Raw genomic sequence first — 643 nt, forward strand, 5'->3', positions numbered from 1 at the left:
AATTTCATTCAGAAGGCAGATAAAATAATCAGTGGAGGTGGATGGAAGGAGGGAACTGTGTGGGAGTGGGGATATGGAGGGGAGCAGGGTGTAGGATTAGGTGTAGGCAGAGCCAAGAAAGTGATGGCTGAGAAAGTGAGCAGAAATAGGTAGTAAGATGTCCATTTCTGGCACCAGTCAAGGAGGCATGGGCAGCACTTTCACCAGAAGTGGTGTTCTCAGAGGATAGCCGGGATCTCTAGAAGAGTTAGTTACCGTGGGAGCTGACTAGGTGTCAGAAGAGAATCTACTAGTCCCAGAGCCTAGCTGGATCAAGCTTGCATTTTTAAAATTAGGTGCAACAGTACATCTCAAGGAGGTGTCAGAGACCAGAGATGTGGTTTGGGGGAGGCTCCAGGAAGTCTATGAAGGTGACCCTAGTTGAGACTCCTAGCAGTGGAGCATAGGGAGTCTGAAGTGGCTACCTCCTGTAGCCAGATTGGACTCCCAGTGAAGCGATAAAGACACCAATCTATCCACAAAATATTCAACCCAAGATTTGTCCTACCAACAAGGAATACAAGGACAAAGATGGAGCAGAGACTGAAGGAATATCCAACCAATAACTGGAACAACTTGAGACCCTCCCCATAGGCAAACACCA

The sequence above is a fragment of the Mus caroli genome, chromosome 9 (assembly GCF_900094665.2).
Source record: "Mus caroli chromosome 9, CAROLI_EIJ_v1.1, whole genome shotgun sequence".
NCBI classification, from domain to species: Eukaryota; Metazoa; Chordata; class Mammalia; order Rodentia; family Muridae; genus Mus; species Mus caroli.